Genomic DNA, 16,382 nt, shown 5'->3' on the forward strand with positions numbered 1-16,382 from the left:
TTTCTCATAGAGAAACATAACTATATTTCCTTTACTTCACATGCCACAATATGCTTTTTATGACCACTGTCCTTCCTCTGACTGATGTTAATTAAGAACATGCAGACAAACGTAGGACACAGAAACGACTAATGCATTTGAAACATCTATGTACGAAGGATTATGCGTGAGTCAGATAGGTGGTTTCATGACGTCTGCTCCTTGCATATGTAGGCTCTGTGGCGCAATGGATAGCGCATTGGACTTCTAGCACTTGTTAAGGCATTCAAAAGTTGTGGGTTTGAGTCCCACCAGAGTCGTGGTTTTTCCAGTGGTTGACTGCATTTGATGTTCTTGTTTAGTTATAAGTTGCAATATCCACACATGGAAAAATTGCAATATCCACTCTGAAAAATTTCTGAAATACAATTGACAGATCTTAATCTGACAGATTTTAATTGACTGATTAAATTGTAATTCCAAATATCCACAATTTGTCTGTGAGAAATTATGGTAATCTGAAACAATAGAACGATTTAACACAAGTGTGGAAAGCAGTTTAGCGCTCCGTTTGTAAGATTAAAATTTTGATGCGAAAATAATGCCAATATTCAAAGGTTGTGGGTTCGAGTCCCACTAGAATCGTGTTTTTTTTCCAGTGGTTGACTGCATTTGATGTGCTTGTTTAGTTTTAGGTTGCAATATCCACAAATTGTCTCTGAAAAATGTCTGTAATACAATTGACAGATTTTACTCTAGTGTGAAATGTGTTTCAGTAGTGGGCCCTGTGGCACATTATACAAAGGATGATCACATAGATTTCTTTGGGCAAAAAGATTAGGAAATGTACAACAGAAAATCAAGGGTGCCCTGTGACTCTTATGGAGCCACTTGGAGCCAAAGTCTTCATAACAATAGTTGGAGAAAGAATTAAAGTTTGCCTTTAAGTGTTTGAAACAGTACATCGCAATCAACTTTGATTTCATTAAAGGTGTTGGTAACACACAATATGTCGAAGAACCCTGCATGCCCAGAGGGCGATAAGTATGGTGGTCATATGGCACATCAAAAAACACATGTGAAATCTTAGCCTTCATATGCAGGATCTCAAGTCTGCTTACCCTGTGACTCTAATGAAGCCACTTTAAACCAATGCAATGGCAAAAGGTCCCCTACGAGCTAGTCCCTTGCCTTGAAACCATGTAAAAAAATATCTTCTTTCTTAGCAGCTGTAGCTTGTCAGGGTGGCCGAGTGGTCTAAGGCGCCAGACTCAAGAATGCAATCTTCTCTCTGTGAGGGTCTTCTGGTCTCCATGCGGAGGCGTGGGTTCAAATCCCACTTCTGACAGTCATCTTCTTTTGAGCTTCGTTTAATTCAACATTTTTTTGAGAAAGAATCCAAGATTGAATTTAAGCGTTGAAAGAGTACATTGCAGAAGACATTGATTTCATAACATAAGACAGCAATGTACAATCTCTAGACTCAAAAGAACAGTAACCTGGGGATCTAAACCACCAGCAACCTCAAGACAACGCAAATCCTCAATCCCCCCATCCAAAGTCAGACACCTTACCCATTAGGCCACGAGGTCTTGACAAAACACAAGAGTCTTATTCCGCACTTCGCAGAGAAGACATACCGAAAGAGGTGAAAATAACGACCCAGGTGTAGATACTTTCCAATAGCTGTCACATAGATTTCTTGGGGGAAAGAGATAAGAAAGTGTACAACAGGAAATCAAGGGTGCCTGTGACTCTTATGGAGCCGCTTTGAGCCAAAGTCTTCATAACAATAGTTGGAAAAAGAATTTACGTTTGTTCAAAGTTTTTGAAAGAGTAAATTGTAGACAACTTTGATTTAATCAAATCTCGCAACAACGCACTATCCGTAGAGGTACCTTGTAGGCCAAGATAGGGTTATGATCATATGGCAATCAACACTTGAAATCTTAGTTTTGACATGTCTGCCTTTCATACCAAGAGGGACTAAATATCTTGGGTGACACGTAACATGGAAAGAAACTGTTGAAATCTTAGTTTCCACTTGCCTGACATTCATTGATATGGAAGAACTCTAAAGAACAACAAAACCAAACCTGCGGCATCTCCGACCACGAAGGGACTCGAACCCTCAATCTTCTGATCCGAAGTCAGACGCCTTATCCATTAGGCCACGTGGTCTGCATGCAAAGTTTGCAAAAGAATGTGTGGATACGTTTCTCATAGAGAAACATAACTATATTTCCTTTACTTCACATGCCACAATATGCTTTTTATGACCCCTGTCCTTCCTCTGACTGATGTTAATTAAGAACATGCAGACAAACGTAGGACACAGAAACGACTAATGCATTTGAAACATCTATGTACGAAGGATTATGCGTGAGTCAGATAGGTGGTTTCATGACGTCTGCTTCTTGCATATGTAGGCTCTGTGGCGCAATGGATAGCGCATTGGACTTCTAGCACTTGTCACGGCATTCAAAAGTTGTGGGTTTGAGTCCCACCAGAGTCGTGGTTTTTCCAGTGGTTGACTGCATTTGATGTTCTTGTTTAGTTATAAGTTGCAATATCCACACATGGAAAAATTGCAATATCCACTCTGAAAAATTTCTGAAATACAATTGACAGATCTTAATCTGACAGATTTTAATTGACTGATTAAATTGTAATTCCAAATATCCACAATTTGTCTGTGAGAAATTATGGTAATCTGAAACAATAGAACGATTTAACACAAGTGTGGAAAGCAGTTTAGCGCTCCGTTTGTAAGATTAAAATTTTGATGCGAAAATAATGCCAATATTCAAAGGTTGTGGGTTCGAGTCCCACTAGAATCGTGTTTTTTTTCCAGTGGTTGACTGCATTTGATGTGCTTGTTTAGTTTTAGGTTGCAATATCCACAAATTGTCTCTGAAAAATGTCTGTAATACAATTGACAGATTTTACTCTAGTGTGAAATGTGTTTCAGTAGTGGGCCCTGTGGCACATTATACAAAGGATGATCACATAGATTTCTTTGGGCAAAAAGATTAGGAAATGTACAACAGAAAATCAAGGGTGCCCTGTGACTCTTATGGAGCCACTTGGAGCCAAAGTCTTCATAACAATAGTTGGAGAAAGAATTAAAGTTTGCCTTTAAGTGTTTGAAACAGTACATCGCAATCAACTTTGATTTCATTAAAGGTGTTGGTAACACACAATATGTCGAAGAACCCTGCATGCCCAGAGGGCGATAAGTATGGTGGTCATATGGCACATCAAAAAACACATGTGAAATCTTAGCCTTCATATGCAGGATCTCAAGTCTGCTTACCCTGTGACTCTAATGAAGCCACTTTAAACCAATGCAATGGCAAAAGGTCCCCTACGAGCTAGTCCCTTGCCTTGAAACCATGTAAAAAAATGTCTTCTATCTTAGCAGCTGTAGCTTGTCAGGATGGCCGAGTGGTCTAAGGCACCAGACTCAACAATGCAATCTTCTCTCTGTGAGGGTCTTCTGGTCTCCATGCGGAGGCGTGGGTTCAAATCCCACTTCTGACAGTCATCTTCTTTTGAGCTTCGTTTAATTCAACATTTTTTTGAGAAAGAATCCAAGATTGAATTTAAGCGTTGAAAGAGTACATTGCAGAAGACATTGATTTCATAACATAAGACAGCAATGTACAATCTCTAGACTCAAAAGAACAGTAACCTGGGGATCTAAACCACCAGCAACCTCAAGACAACGCAAATCCTCAATCCCCACATCCAAAGTCAGACACCTTACCCATTAGGCCACGAGGTCTTGACAAAACACAAGAGTCTTATTCCGCACTTCGCAGAGAAGACATACCGAAAGAGGTGAAAATAACGACCCAGGTGTAGATACTTTCCAATAGCTGTCACATAGATTTCTTGGGGGAAAGAGATAAGAAAGTGTACAACAGGAAATCAAGGGTGCCTGTGACTCTTATGGAGCCGCTTTGAGCCAAAGTCTTCATAACAATAGTTGGAAAAAGAATTTACGTTTGTTCAAAGTTTTTGAAAGAGTAAATTGCAGACAACTTTGATTTAATCAAATCTCGCAACAACGCACTATCCGTAGAGGTACCTTGTAGGCCAAGATAGGGTTATGATCATATGGCAATCAACACTTGAAATCTTAGTTTTGACATGTCTGCCTTTCATACCAAGAGGGACTAAATATCTTGGGTGACACGTAACATGGAAAGAAACTGTTGAAATCTTAGTTTCCACTTGCCTGACATTCATTGATATGGAAGAACTCTAAAGAACAACAAAACCAAACCTCCGGCATCTCCGACCACGAAGGGACTCGAACCCTCAATCTTCTGATCCGAAGTCAGACGCCTTATCCATTAGGCCACGCAGTCTGCATGCAAAGTTTGCGAAAGAATGTGTGGATACGTTTCTCATAGAGAAACATAACTATATTTCCTTTACTTCACATGCCACAATATGCTTTTTATGACCACTGTCCTTCCTCTGACTGATGTTAATTAAGAACATGCAGACAAACGTAGGACACAGAAACGACTAATGCATTTGAAACATCTATGTACGAAGGATTATGCGTGAGTCAGATAGGTGGTTTCATGACGTCTGCGTCTTGCATATGTAGGCTCTGTGGCGCAATGGATAGCGCATTGGACTTCTAGCACTTGTCAAGGCATTCAAAGGTTGTGGGTTCGAGTCCCACCAGAGTCGTGGTTTTTCCAGTGGTTGACTGCATTTGATGTTCTTGTTTAGTTATAAGTTGCAATATCCACACATGGAAAAATTGCAATATCCACTCTGAAAAATTTCTGAAATACAATTGACAGATCTTAATCTGACAGATTTTAATTGACTGATTAAATTGTAATTCCAAATATCCACAATTTGTCTGTGAGAAATTATGGTAATCAGAAACAATCGAACGATTTAACACAAGTGTGGAAAGCAGTTTAGCGCTCCGTTTGTAAGATTAAAATTTTGATGCGAAAATAATGCCAATATTCAAAGGTTGTGGGTTCGAGTCCCACTAGAATCGTGTTTTTTTTCCAGTGGTTGACTGCATTTGATGTGCTTGTTTAGTTTTAGGTTGCAATATCCACAAATTGTCTCTGAAAAATGTCTGTAATACAATTGACAGATTTTACTCTAGTGTGAAATGTGTTTCAGTAGTGGGCCCTGTGGCACATTATACAAAGGATGATCACATAGATTTCTTTGGGCAAAAAGATTAGGAAATGTACAACAGAAAATCAAGGGTGCCCTGTGACTCTTATGGAGCCACTTGGAGCCAAAGTCTTCATAACAATAGTTGGAGAAAGAATTAAAGTTTGCCTTTAAGTGTTTGAAACAGTACATCGCAATCAACTTTGATTTCATTAAAGGTGTTGGTAACACACAATATGTCGAAGAACCCTGCATGCCCAGAGGGCGATAAGTATGGTGGTCATATGGCACATCAAAAAACACATGTGAAATCTTAGCCTTCATATGCAGGATCTCAAGTCTGCTTACCCTGTGACTCTAATGAAGCCACTTTAAACCAATGCAATGGCAAAAGGTCCCCTACGAGCTAGTCCCTTGCCTTGAAACCATGTAAAAAAATATCTTCTTTCTTAGCTGCTGTAGCTTGTCAGGATGGCCGAGTGGTCTAAGGCGCCAGACTCAAGAATGCAATCTTCTCTCTGTGAGGGTCTTCTGGTCTCCATGCGGAGGCGTGGGTTCAAATCCCACTTCTGACAGTCATCTTCTTTTGTGCTTTGAGCTTCGTTTAATTCAACAATTTTTTGAGAAAGAATCCAAGATTGAATTTAAGCGTTGAAAGAGTACATTGCAGAAGACATTGATTTCATAACATAAGACAGCAATGTACAATCTCTAGACTCAAAAGAACAGTAACCTGGGGATCTAAACCACCAGCAAACTCAAGACAACTCAAATCCTCAATCTTCCCATCCAAAGTCAGACACCTTACCCATTAGGCCACGAGGTCTTGACAAAACACAAGAGTCTTATTCCGCACTTCGCAGAGAAGACATACCGAAAGAGGTGAAAATAACGACCCATGTGTAGATACTTTCCAATAGCTGTCACATAGATTTCTTGGGGGAAAGAGATAAGAAAGTGTACAACAGGAAATCAAGGGTGCCTGTGACTCTTATGGAGCCGCTTTGAGCCAAAGTCTTCATAACAATAGTTGGAAAAAGAATTTACGTTTGTTCAAAGTTTTTGAAAGAGTAAATTGCAGACAACTTTGATTTAATCAAATCTCGCAACAACGCACTATCCGTAGAGGTACCTTGTAGGCCAAGATAGGGTTATGATCATATGGCAATCAACACTTGAAATCTTAGTTTTGACATGTCTGCCTTTCATACCAAGAGGGACTAAATATCTTGGGTGACACGTAACATGGAAAGAAACTGTTGAAATCTTAGTTTCCACTTGCCTGACATTCATTGATATGGAAGAACTCTAAAGAACAACAAAACCAAACCTCCGGCATCTGCGACCACAAAGGGACTCGAACCCTCAATCTTCTGATCCGAAGTCAGACGCCTTATCCATTAGGCCACGCGGTCTGCATGCAAAGTTTGCGAAAGAATGTGTGGATACGTTTCTCATAGAGAAACATAACTATATTTCCTTTACTTCACATGCCACAATATGCTTTTTATGACCACTGTCCTTCCTCTGACTGATGTTAATTAAGAACATGCAGACAAACGTAGGACACAGAAACGACTAATGCATTTGAAACATCTATGTACGAAGGATTATGCGTGAGTCAGATAGGTGGTTTCATGACGTCTGCGTCTTGCATATGTAGGCTCTGTGGCGCAATGGATAGCACATTGGACTTCTAGCACTTGTCAAGGCATTCAAAGGTTGTGGGTTCTAGTCCCACCAGAGTCGTGGTTTTTCCAGTGGTTGACTGCATTTGATGTTCTTGTTTAGTTATAAGTTGCAATATCCACACATGGAAAAATTGCAATATCCACTCTGAAAAATTTCTGAAATACAATTGACAGATCTTAATCTGACAGATTTTAATTGACTGATTAAATTGTAATTCCAAATATCCACAATTTGTCTGTGAGAAATTATGGTAATCTGAAACAATAGAACGATTTAACACAAGTGTGGAAAGCAGTTTAGCGCTCCGTTTGTAAGATTAAAATTTTGATGCGAAAATAATGCCAATATTCAAAGGTTGTGGGTTCGAGTCCCACTAGAATCGTGTTTTTTTTCCAGTGGTTGACTGCATTTGATGTGCTTGTTTAGTTTTAGGTTGCAATATCCACAAATTGTCTCTGAAAAATGTCTGTAATACAATTGACAGATTTTACTCTAGTGTGAAATGTGTTTCAGTAGTGGGCCCTGTGGCACATTATACAAAGGATGATCACATAGATTTCTTTGGGCAAAAAGATTAGGAAATGTACAACAGAAAATCAAGGGTGCCCTGTGACTCTTATGGAGCCACTTGGAGCCAAAGTCTTCATAACAATAGTTGGAGAAAGAATTAAAGTTTGCCTTTAAGTGTTTGAAACAGTACATCGCAATCAACTTTGATTTCATTAAAGGTGTTGGTAACACACAATATGTCGAAGAACCCTGCATGCCCAGAGGGCGATAAGTATGGTGGTCATATGGCACATCAAAAAACACATGTGAAATCTTAGCCTTCATATGCAGGATCTCAAGTCTGCTTACCCTGTGACTCTAATGAAGCCACTTTAAACCAATGCAATGGCAAAAGGTCCCCTACGAGCTAGTCCCTTGCCTTGAAACCATGTAAAAAAATATCTTCTTTCTTAGCAGCTGTAGCTTGTCAGGATGGCCGAGTGGTCTAAGGCACCAGACTCAAGAATGTAATCTTCTCTCTGTGAGAGTCTTCTGGTCTCCATGCGGAGGCGTGGGTTCAAATCCAACTTCTGACAGTAATCTTCTTTTGTGCTTTGAGCTTCGTTTAATTCAACATTTTTTTGAGAAAGAATCCAAGATTGAATTTAAGCGTTGAAAGAGTACATTGCAGAAGACATTGATTTCATAACATAAGACAGCAATGTACAATCTCTAGACTCAAAAGAACAGTAACCTGGGGATCTAAACCACCAGCAACCTCAAGACAACTCAAATCCTCAATCCTCCCATCCAAAGTCAGACACCTTACCCATTAGGCCACGAGGTCTTGACAAAACACAAGAGTCTTATTCCGCACTTCGCAGAGAAGACATACCGAAAGAGGTGAAAATAACGACCCAGGTGTAGATACTTTCCAATAGCTGTCACATAGATTTCTTGGGGGAAAGAGATAAGAAAGTGTACAACAGGAAATCAAGGGTGCCTGTGACTCTTATGGAGCCGCTTTGAGCCAAAGTCTTCATAACAATAGTTGGAAAAAGAATTTACGTTTGTTCAAAGTTTTTGAAAGAGTAAATTGCAGACAACTTTGATTTAATCAAATCTCGCAACAACGCACTATCCGTAGAGGTACCTTGTAGGCCAAGATAGGGTTATGATCATATGGCAATCAACACTTGAAATCTTAGTTTTGACATGTCTGCCTTTCATACCAAGAGGGACTAAATATCTTGGGTGACACGTAACATGGAAAGAAACTGTTGAAATCTTAGTTTCCACTTGCCTGACATTCATTGATATGGAAGAACTCTAAAGAACAACAAAACCAAACCTCCGGCATCTCCGACCACGAAGGGACTCGAACCCTCAATCTTCTGATCCGAAGTCAGACGCCTTATCCATTAGGCCACGCGGTCTGCATGCAAAGTTTGCGAAAGAATGTGTGGATACGTTTCTCATAGAGAAACATAACTATATTTCCTTTACTTCACATGCCACAATATGCTTTTTATGACCACTGTCCTTCCTCTGACTGATGTTAATTAAGAACATGCAGACAAACGTAGGACACAGAAACGACTAATGCATTTGAAACATCTATGTACGAAGGATTATGCGTGAGTCAGATAGGTGGTTTCATGACGTCTGCGTCTTGCATATGTAGGCTCTGTGGCGCAATGGATAGCGCATTGGACTTCTAGCACTTGTCAAGGCATTCAAAGGTTGTGGGTTCGAGTCCCACCAGAGTCGTGGTTTTTCCAGTGGTTGACTGCATTTGATGTTCTTGTTTAGTTATAAGTTGCAATATCCACACATGGAAAAATTGCAATATCCACTCTGAAAAATTTCTGAAATACAATTGACAGATCTTAATCTGACAGATTTTAATTGACTGATTAAATTGTAATTCCAAATATCCACAATTTGTCTGTGAGAAATTATGGTAATCTGAAACAATAGAATGATTTAACACAAGTGTGGAAAGCAGTTTAGCGCTCCGTTTGTAAGATTAAAATTTTGATGCGAAAATAATGCCAATATTCAAAGGTTGTGGGTTCGAGTCCCACTAGAATCGTGTTTTTTTTCCAGTGGTTGACTGCATTTGATGTGCTTGTTTAGTTTTAGGTTGCAATATCCACAAATTGTCTCTGAAAAATGTCTGTAATACAATTGACAGATTTTACTCTAGTGTGAAATGTGTTTCAGTAGTGGGCCCTGTGGCACATTATACAAAGGATGATCACATAGATTTCTTTGGGCAAAAAGATTAGGAAATGTACAACAGAAAATCAAGGGTGCCCTGTGACTCTTATGGAGCCACTTGGAGCCAAAGTCTTCATAACAATAGTTGGAGAAAGAATTAAAGTTTGCCTTTAAGTGTTTGAAACAGTACATCGCAATCAACTTTGATTTCATTAAAGGTGTTGGTAACACACAATATGTCGAAGAACCCTGCATGCCCAGAGGGCGATAAGTATGGTGGTCATATGGCACATCAAAAAACACATGTGAAATCTTAGCCTTCATATGCAGGATCTCAAGTCTGCTTACCCTGTGACTCTAATGAAGCCACTTTAAACCAATGCAATGGCAAAAGGTCCCCTACGAGCTAGTCCCTTGCCTTGAAACCATGTAAAAAAATATCTTCTTTCTTAGCAGCTGTAGCTTGTCAGGATGGCCGAGTGGTCTAAGGCGCCAGACTCAAGAATGCAATCTTCTCTCTATGAGGGTCTTCTGGTCTTCATGCGGAGGCGTGGGTTCAAATCCTACTTCTGACAGTAATCTTCTTTTGTGCTTTGAGCTTCGTTTAATTCAACATTTTTTTGAGAAAGAATCCAAGATTGAATTTAAGCGTTGAAAGAGTACATTGCAGAAGACATTGATTTCATAACATAAGACAGCAATGTACAATCTCTAGACTCAAAAGAACAGTAACCTGGGGATCTAAACCACCAGCAACCTCAAGACAACTCAAATCCTCAATCCTCCCATCTAAAGTCAGACACCTTACCCATTAGGCCACGAGGTCTTGACAAAACACAAGAGTCTTATTCCGCACTTCGCAGAGAAGACATACCGAAAGAGGTGAAAATAACGACCCAGGTGTAGATACTTTCCAATAGCTGTCACATAGATTTCTTGGGGGAAAGAGATAAGAAAGTGTACAACAGGAAATCAAGGGTGCCTGTGACTCTTATGGAGCCGCTTTGAGCCAAAGTCTTCATAACAATAGTTGGAAAAAGAATTTACGTTTGTTCAAAGTTTTTGAAAGAGTAAATTGCAGACAACTTTGATTTAATCAAATCTCGCAACAACGCACTATCCGTAGAGGTACCTTGTAGGCCAAGATAGGGTTATGATCATATGGCAATCAACACTTGAAATCTTAGTTTTGACATGTCTGCCTTTCATACCAAGAGGGACTAAATATCTTGGGTGACACGTAACATGGAAAGAAACTGTTGAAATCTTAGTTTCCACTTGCCTGACATTCATTGATATGGAAGAACTCTAAAGAACAACAAAACCAAACCTCCGGCATCTCCGACCACGAAGGGACTCGAACCCTCAATCTTCTGATCCGAAGTCAGACGCCTTATCCATTAGGCCACGCGGTCTGCATGCAAAGTTTGCGAAAGAATGTGTGGATACGTTTCTCATAGAGAAACATAACTATATTTCCTTTACTTCACATGCCACAATATGCTTTTTATGACCACTGTCCTTCCTCTGACTGATGTTAATTAAGAACATGCAGACAAACGTAGGACACAGAAACGACTAATGCATTTGAAACATCTATGTACGAAGGATTATGCGTGAGTCAGATAGGTGGTTTCATGACGTCTGCATCTTGCATATGTAGGCTCTGTGGCGCAATGGATAGCGCATTGGACTTCTAGCACTTGTCAAGGCATTCAAAGGTTGTGGGTTCGAGTCCCACCAAAGTCGTGGTTTTTCCAGTGGTTGACTGCATTTGATGTTCTTGTTTAGTTATAAGTTGCAATATCCACACATGGAAAAATTGCAATATCCACTCTGAAAAATTTCTGAAATACAATTGACAGATCTTAATCTGACAGATTTTAATTGACTGATTAAATTGTAATTCCAAATATCCACAATTTGTCTGTGAGAAATTATGGTAATCTGAAACAATAGAACGATTTAACACAAGTGTGGAAAGCAGTTTAGCGCTCCGTTTGTAAGATTAAAATTTTGATGCGAAAATAATGCCAATATTCAAAGGTTGTGGGTTCGAGTCCCACTAGAATCGTGTTTTTTTCCAGTGGTTGACTGCATTTGATGTGCTTGTTTAGTTTTAGGTTGCAATATCCACAAATTGTCTCTGAAAAATGTCTGTAATACAATTGACAGATTTTACTCTAGTGTGAAATGTGTTTCAGTAGTGGGCCCTGTGGCACATTATACAAAGGATGATCACATAGATTTCTTTGGGCAAAAAGATTAGGAAATGTACAACAGAAAATCAAGGGTGCCCTGTGACTCTTATGGAGCCACTTGGAGCCAAAGTCTTCATAACAATAGTTGGAGAAAGAATTAAAGTTTGCCTTTAAGTGTTTGAAACAGTACATCGCAATCAACTTTGATTTCATTAAAGGTGTTGGTAACACACAATATGTCGAAGAACCCTGCATGCCCAGAGGGCGATAAGTATGGTGGTCATATGGCACATCAAAAAACACATGTGAAATCTTAGCCTTCATATGCAGGATCTCAAGTCTGCTTACCCTGTGACTCTAATGAAGCCACTTTAAACCAATGCAATGGCAAAAGGTCCCCTACGAGCTAGTCCCTTGCCTTGAAACCATGTAAAAAAATATCTTCTTTCTTAGCTGCTGTAGCTTGTCAGGATGGCCGAGTGGTCTAAGGCGCCAGACTCAAGAATGCAATCTTCTCTCAGTGAGGGTCTTCTGGTCTCCATGCGGAGGCGTGGGTTCAAATCCCACTTCTGACAGTCATCTTCTTTTGTGCTTTGAGCTTCGTTTAATTCAACATTTTTTTGAGAAAGAATCCAAGATTGAATTTAAGCGTTGAAAGAGTACATTGCAGAAGACATTGATTTCATAACATAAGACAGCAATGTACAATCTCTAGACTCAAAAGAACAGTAACCTGGGGATCTAAACCACCAGCAACCTCAAGACAACTCAAATCCTCAATCTTCCCATCCAAAGCCAGACACCTTACCCATTAGGCCACGAGGTCTTGACAAAACGCAAGAGTCTTATTCCGCACTTCGCAGAGAAGACATACCGAAAGAGGTGAAAATAACGACCCAGGTGTAGATACTTTCCAATAGCTGTCACATAGATTTCTTGGGGGAAAGAGATAAGAAAGTGTACAACAGGAAATCAAGGGTGCCTGTGACTCTTATGGAGCCGCTTTGAGCCAAAGTCTTCATAACAATAGTTGGAAAAAGAATTTACGTTTGTTCAAAGTTTTTGAAAGAGTAAATTGCAGACAACTTTGATTTAATCAAATCTCGCAACAACGCACTATCCGTAGAGGTACCTTGTAGGCCAAGATATGGTTATGATCATATGGCAATCAACACTTGAAATCTTAGTTTTGACATGTCTGCCTTTCATACCAAGAGGGACTAAATATCTTGGGTGACACGTAACATGGAAAGAAACTGTTGAAATCTTAGTTTCCACTTGCCTGACATTCATTGATATGGAAGAACTCTAAAGAACAACAAAACCAAACCTCCGGCATCTCCGACCACGAAGGGACTCGAACCCTCAATCTTCTGATCCGAAGTCAGACGCCTTATCCATTAGGCCACGCGGTCTGCATGCAAAGTTTGCGAAAGAATGTGTGGATACGTTTCTCATAGAGAAACATAACTATATTTCCTTTACTTCACATGCCACAATATGCTTTTTATGACCACTGTCCTTCCTCTGACTGATGTTAATTAAGAACATGCAGACAAACGTAGGACACAGAAACGACTAATGCATTTGAAACATCTATGTACGAAGGATTATGCGTGAGTCAGATAGGTGGTTTCATGACGTCCGCGTTTTGCATATGTAGGCTCTGTGGCGCAATGGATAGCGCATTGGACTTCTAGCACTTGTCAAGGCATTCAAAGGTTGTGGGTTCGAGTCCCACCAGAGTCGTGGTTTTTCCAGTGGTTGACTGCATTTGATGTGCTTATTTAGTTATAAGTTGCAATATCCACACATGGAAAAATTGCAATATCCACTCTGAAAAATTTCTGAAATACAATTGACAGATCTTAATCTGACAGATTTTAATTGACTGATTAAATTGTAATTCCAAATATCCACAATTTCTCTGTGAGAAATTATGGTAATCTGAAACAATAGAACGATTTAACACAAGTGTGGAAAGCAGTTTAGCGCTCCGTTTGTAAGATTAAAATTTTGATGCGAAAATAATGCCAATATTCAAAGGTTGTGGGTTCGAGTCCCACTAGAATCGTGTTTTTTTTCCAGTGGTTGACTGCATTTGATGTGCTTGTTTAGTTTTAGGTTGCAATATCCACAAATTGTCTCTGAAAAATGTCTGTAATACAATTGACAGATTTTACTCTAGTGTGAAATGTGTTTCAGTAGTGGGCCCTGTGGCACATTATACAAAGGATGATCACATAGATTTCTTTGGGCAAAAAGATTAGGAAATGTACAACAGAAAATCAAGGGTGCCCTGTGACTCTTATGGAGCCACTTGGAGCCAAAGTCTTCATAACAATAGTTGGAGAAAGAATTAAAGTTTGCCTTTAAGTGTTTGAAACAGTACATCGCAATCAACTTTGATTTCATTAAAGGTGTTGGTAACACACAATATGTCGAAGAACCCTGCATGCCCAGAGGGCGATAAGTATGGTGGTCATATGGCACATCAAAAAACACATGTGAAATCTTAGCCTTCATATGCAGGATCTCAAGTCTGCTTACCCTGTGACTCTAATGAAGCCACTTTAAACCAATGCAATGGCAAAAGGTCCCCTACGAGCTAGTCCCTTGCCTTGAAACCATGTAAAAAAATATCTTCTTTCTTAGCAGCTGTAGCTTGTCAGGATGGCCGAGTGGTCTAAGGCGCCAGACTCAAGAATGCAATCTTCTCTCTGTGAGGGTCTTCTGGTCTCCATGCGGAGGTGTGGGTTCAAATCCCACTTCTGACAGTCATCTTCTTTTGTGCTTTGAGCTTCGTTTAATTCAACATTTTTTTGAGAAAGAATCCAAGATTGAATTTAAGCGTTGAAAGAGTACATTGCAGAAGACATTGATTTCATAACATAAGACAGCAATGTACAATCTCTAGACTCAAAAGAACAGTAACCTGGGGATCTAAACCACCAGCAACCTCAAGACAACTCAAATCCTCAATCTTCCCATCCAAAGTCAGACACCTTACCCATTAGGCCACGAGGTCTTGACAAAACACAAGAGTCTTATTCCGCACTTCGCAGAGAAGACATACCGAAAGAGGTGAAAATAACGACCCAGGTGTAGATACTTTCCAATAGCTGTCACATAGATTTCTTGGGGGAAAGAGATAAGAAAGTGTACAACAGGAAATCAAGGGTGCCTGTGACTCTTATGGAGCCGCTTTGAGCCAAAGTCTTCATAACAATAGTTGGAAAAAGAATTTACGTTTGTTCAAAGTTTTTGAAAGAGTAAATTGCAGACAACTTTGATTTAATCAAATCTCGCAACAACGCACTATCCGTAGAGGTACCTTGTAGGCCAAGATAGGGTTATGATCATATGGCAATCAACACTTGAAATCTTAGTTTTGACATGTCTGCCTTTCATACCAAGAGGGACTAAATATCTTGGGTGACACGTAACATGGAAAGAAACTGTTGAAATCTTAGTTTCCACTTGCCTGACATTCATTGATATGGAAGAACTCTAAAGAACAACAAAACCAAACCTCCGGCATCTCCGACCACGAAGGGACTCGAACCCTCAATCTTCTGATCCGAAGTCAGACGCCTTATCCATTAGGCCACGCGGTCTGCATGCAAAGTTTGCGAAAGAATGTGTGGATACGTTTCTCATAGAGAAACATAACTATATTTCCTTTACTTCACATGCCACAATATGCTTTTTATGACCCCTGTCCTTCCTCTGACTGATGTTAATTAAGAACATGCAGACAAACGTAGGACACAGAAACGACTAATGCATTTGAAACATCTATGTACGAAGGATTATGCGTGAGTCAGATAGGTGGTTTCATGACGTCTGCTTCTTGCATATGTAGGCTCTGTGGCGCAATGGATAGCGCATTGGACTTCTAGCACTTGTCAAGGCATTCAAAAGTTGTGGGTTTGAGTCCCACCAGAGTCGTGGTTTTTCCAGTGGTTGACTGCATTTGATGTTCTTGTTTAGTTATAAGTTGCAATATCCACACATGGAAAAATTGCAATATCCACTCTGAAAAATTTCTGAAATACAATTGACAGATCTTAATCTGACAGATTTTAATTGACTGATTAAATTGTAATTCCAAATATCCACAATTTGTCTGTGAGAAATTATGGTAATCTGAAACAATAGAACGATTTAACACAAGTGTGGAAAGCAGTTTAGCGCTCCGTTTGTAAGATTAAAATTTTGATGCGAAAATAATGCCAATATTCAAAGGTTGTGGGTTCGAGTCCCACTAGAATCGTGTTTTTTTTCCAGTGGTTGACTGCATTTGATGTGCTTGTTTAGTTTTAGGTTGCAATATCCACAAATTGTCTCTGAAAAATGTCTGTAATACAATTGACAGATTTTACTCTAGTGTGAAATGTGTTTCAGTAGTGGGCCCTGTGGCACATTATACAAAGGATGATCACATAGATTTCTTTGGGCAAAAAGATTAGGAAATGTACAACAGAAAATCAAGGGTGCCCTGTGACTCTTATGGAGCCACTTGGAGCCAAAGTCTTCATAACAATAGTTGGAGAAAGAATTAAAGTTTGCCTTTAAGTGTTTGAAACAGTACATCGCAATCAACTTTGATTTCATTAAAGGTGTTGGTAACAC

General features: G+C 39.6%; 21 non-coding genes across 21 annotated transcripts; 14 read left to right on the plus strand and 7 right to left on the minus strand.

The window, feature by feature from the left end:
• The first annotated feature begins 212 nt into the window (after positions 1-212).
• TRNAR-UCU (transfer RNA arginine (anticodon UCU)) lies at positions 213-299 on the plus strand. Its single transcript is given in 2 exon segments — positions 213-249; positions 264-299. It is a non-coding gene; the product is annotated as a tRNA-Arg (tRNA).
• A 918-nt stretch (positions 300-1,217) lies between these two features.
• TRNAL-CAA (transfer RNA leucine (anticodon CAA)) lies at positions 1,218-1,327 on the plus strand. Its single transcript has 2 exons — positions 1,218-1,255; positions 1,282-1,327. It is a non-coding gene; the product is annotated as a tRNA-Leu (tRNA).
• Positions 1,328-2,087: 760 nt separating this feature from the next.
• On the minus strand, positions 2,088-2,160 carry TRNAR-UCG (transfer RNA arginine (anticodon UCG)). The gene has a single exon. It is a non-coding gene; the product is annotated as a tRNA-Arg (tRNA).
• Positions 2,161-2,407: 247 nt separating this feature from the next.
• Positions 2,408-2,494, plus strand: TRNAR-UCU (transfer RNA arginine (anticodon UCU)). The gene is given in 2 exon segments: positions 2,408-2,444; positions 2,459-2,494. It is a non-coding gene; the product is annotated as a tRNA-Arg (tRNA).
• A 918-nt stretch (positions 2,495-3,412) lies between these two features.
• Positions 3,413-3,522, plus strand: TRNAL-CAA (transfer RNA leucine (anticodon CAA)). Its single transcript has 2 exons — positions 3,413-3,450; positions 3,477-3,522. It is a non-coding gene; the product is annotated as a tRNA-Leu (tRNA).
• Positions 3,523-4,282: 760 nt separating this feature from the next.
• Positions 4,283-4,355, minus strand: TRNAR-UCG (transfer RNA arginine (anticodon UCG)). The gene has a single exon. It is a non-coding gene; the product is annotated as a tRNA-Arg (tRNA).
• Positions 4,356-4,602: 247 nt separating this feature from the next.
• On the plus strand, positions 4,603-4,689 carry TRNAR-UCU (transfer RNA arginine (anticodon UCU)). The gene is given in 2 exon segments: positions 4,603-4,639; positions 4,654-4,689. It is a non-coding gene; the product is annotated as a tRNA-Arg (tRNA).
• Positions 4,690-5,607: 918 nt separating this feature from the next.
• TRNAL-CAA (transfer RNA leucine (anticodon CAA)) lies at positions 5,608-5,717 on the plus strand. Its single transcript has 2 exons — positions 5,608-5,645; positions 5,672-5,717. It is a non-coding gene; the product is annotated as a tRNA-Leu (tRNA).
• Positions 5,718-6,484: 767 nt separating this feature from the next.
• On the minus strand, positions 6,485-6,557 carry TRNAR-UCG (transfer RNA arginine (anticodon UCG)). The gene has a single exon. It is a non-coding gene; the product is annotated as a tRNA-Arg (tRNA).
• Positions 6,558-7,809: 1,252 nt separating this feature from the next.
• On the plus strand, positions 7,810-7,919 carry TRNAL-CAA (transfer RNA leucine (anticodon CAA)). Its single transcript has 2 exons — positions 7,810-7,847; positions 7,874-7,919. It is a non-coding gene; the product is annotated as a tRNA-Leu (tRNA).
• A 767-nt stretch (positions 7,920-8,686) lies between these two features.
• On the minus strand, positions 8,687-8,759 carry TRNAR-UCG (transfer RNA arginine (anticodon UCG)). Its single transcript has one exon. It is a non-coding gene; the product is annotated as a tRNA-Arg (tRNA).
• A 247-nt stretch (positions 8,760-9,006) lies between these two features.
• On the plus strand, positions 9,007-9,093 carry TRNAR-UCU (transfer RNA arginine (anticodon UCU)). Its single transcript is given in 2 exon segments — positions 9,007-9,043; positions 9,058-9,093. It is a non-coding gene; the product is annotated as a tRNA-Arg (tRNA).
• A 918-nt stretch (positions 9,094-10,011) lies between these two features.
• TRNAL-CAA (transfer RNA leucine (anticodon CAA)) lies at positions 10,012-10,121 on the plus strand. Its single transcript has 2 exons — positions 10,012-10,049; positions 10,076-10,121. It is a non-coding gene; the product is annotated as a tRNA-Leu (tRNA).
• A 767-nt stretch (positions 10,122-10,888) lies between these two features.
• TRNAR-UCG (transfer RNA arginine (anticodon UCG)) lies at positions 10,889-10,961 on the minus strand. Its single transcript has one exon. It is a non-coding gene; the product is annotated as a tRNA-Arg (tRNA).
• Positions 10,962-11,208: 247 nt separating this feature from the next.
• Positions 11,209-11,295, plus strand: TRNAR-UCU (transfer RNA arginine (anticodon UCU)). Its single transcript is given in 2 exon segments — positions 11,209-11,245; positions 11,260-11,295. It is a non-coding gene; the product is annotated as a tRNA-Arg (tRNA).
• Positions 11,296-12,212: 917 nt separating this feature from the next.
• Positions 12,213-12,322, plus strand: TRNAL-CAA (transfer RNA leucine (anticodon CAA)). The gene is made up of 2 exons: positions 12,213-12,250; positions 12,277-12,322. It is a non-coding gene; the product is annotated as a tRNA-Leu (tRNA).
• A 767-nt stretch (positions 12,323-13,089) lies between these two features.
• On the minus strand, positions 13,090-13,162 carry TRNAR-UCG (transfer RNA arginine (anticodon UCG)). Its single transcript has one exon. It is a non-coding gene; the product is annotated as a tRNA-Arg (tRNA).
• A 247-nt stretch (positions 13,163-13,409) lies between these two features.
• Positions 13,410-13,496, plus strand: TRNAR-UCU (transfer RNA arginine (anticodon UCU)). The gene is given in 2 exon segments: positions 13,410-13,446; positions 13,461-13,496. It is a non-coding gene; the product is annotated as a tRNA-Arg (tRNA).
• Positions 13,497-14,414: 918 nt separating this feature from the next.
• TRNAL-CAA (transfer RNA leucine (anticodon CAA)) lies at positions 14,415-14,524 on the plus strand. The gene is made up of 2 exons: positions 14,415-14,452; positions 14,479-14,524. It is a non-coding gene; the product is annotated as a tRNA-Leu (tRNA).
• A 767-nt stretch (positions 14,525-15,291) lies between these two features.
• Positions 15,292-15,364, minus strand: TRNAR-UCG (transfer RNA arginine (anticodon UCG)). The gene has a single exon. It is a non-coding gene; the product is annotated as a tRNA-Arg (tRNA).
• A 247-nt stretch (positions 15,365-15,611) lies between these two features.
• TRNAR-UCU (transfer RNA arginine (anticodon UCU)) lies at positions 15,612-15,698 on the plus strand. The gene is given in 2 exon segments: positions 15,612-15,648; positions 15,663-15,698. It is a non-coding gene; the product is annotated as a tRNA-Arg (tRNA).
• Positions 15,699-16,382: the final 684 nt, after the last annotated feature.

Source organism: Spea bombifrons, chromosome 5 (genome assembly GCF_027358695.1).
Source record: "Spea bombifrons isolate aSpeBom1 chromosome 5, aSpeBom1.2.pri, whole genome shotgun sequence".
Lineage (NCBI taxonomy): Eukaryota > Metazoa > Chordata > Amphibia > Anura > Pelobatidae > Spea > Spea bombifrons.